The sequence below is a fragment of the Cupressus sempervirens genome, chromosome 4, assembly GCF_028749045.1.
Source record: "Cupressus sempervirens isolate cs-2001-9-10 chromosome 4, ASM2874904v1, whole genome shotgun sequence".
NCBI classification, from domain to species: domain Eukaryota; kingdom Viridiplantae; phylum Streptophyta; class Pinopsida; order Cupressales; family Cupressaceae; genus Cupressus; species Cupressus sempervirens.
The window spans coordinates 572,449,390-572,450,943 of NC_143121.1; positions in this window are offsets into that span (position 1 = coordinate 572,449,390).

The window sequence follows — 1,554 nt, forward strand, 5'->3', positions numbered from 1 at the left end:
CCTTGAAAAATCCTACAATCTAGGATTGACAACTAAGCTGACTCATCTTTCTTCTTAACACATTGGTAGTCAAGCCAATAAAACACCTCCACCTGTACCTTTCTTTCAAGGCTGGTGCTTCAAACTGGGCCCATGGATGACTACAGACACGTGTCATCAACTCGCTAACTCATTATACATAATTCTCGAGCACCTTTCCACAATGAGCTAGCAATGATCACTGATCTTACTTTAATCATGTGGTATATAATTGAAACAACCTTTAAGAACATGATGGATAGTCCATTGCTCATTAACTCACTATACCTAATTTTTGCACATCTCTTTATAGCAAGTCAACGAGCGTCATCGATCCAGACTTGATCTTGTGGATAGCAATTTTACTTCAACAGTGGTGGGCCACACTCGCTAACTCGCTATACTTAACTTCTGAGCACTTCTTCATAGCGAGTCAATGCCACCCTTTGATCCCAGCTCGATCTCACGATCATAAATCTTCATACCTAGTACACAGGAAGTGGGTCCATGATATTGTTGTCGCTGAGCTGGCTCAACACACTTGCACATATATATATTTTTGAATCTTTACATGACATCAAATGTCTTGGGCCTCACTGTGTCTGTGACTTTCAGGTGGGTCGCTATATCGCTACCGACATAAAAACCAAAAATCCGGCTAGTGATATGGCGAGTTCCAACGAATCAAAATAAGTGTGCAAATTTGTGTATTAATTTAGTCCATTCTCTTTGTAGTGTTGCATGTTTTAGGTTCAATTTTTATTATAAATTATAATAAATATTTAGCATCTAAGATAAAATTAATTCAATTAAATAAAGAGAATATGCAATAATTAGTATTGTAATGATAAAAATGATTTTTAATTTATCTTTATATTAATTTGAGCTACTCATTTTTTAATTATGTGAATAGTTATTTTTGTAAATTGATTAATTATATATATTAATTATATATATTTATTATATATATAAACATTTATATTACCTTAGTTTAATTTATTTTCTTATAGTATTTGAATATTAAATCAATTAAAATAATCTCTATTAGTAATCTGATATACGGTTCCTTACTCCTAACATTTTCTACTAACCATTCCTAAACTATACTATAACTATCCCTTACATCTTGCTTTACTTCCTACCACCCCTTATCTAATTTCACCACTAATTCCCTATCCACTAGCCATTAACCCTTATATCCTTTAAAAAATAACAATATTTAAGCCAAATCTTTTATTTACTACATTTTACTTTACTTATACATCTCCCCATACAAATAACATTAATCCACTTAACGTCCCTATAATCCCAACCAAACGCCAACCTTCCTAGAATTCATGTGACATGGGGTCAAGTGAATCATTACTTTTTTTGTTTTGTGTTTGATGAAATTGACTTACTGCAGGGAGGTTTGTCAATAAATATATGATAATACTAAGTCCCATAAAATACTTGAAAACTTCATCCTTAAAATCATTCACTACACATCCATCTCACAATCTATGCATGTAAACTAAAATACCAAATTAAGAATAA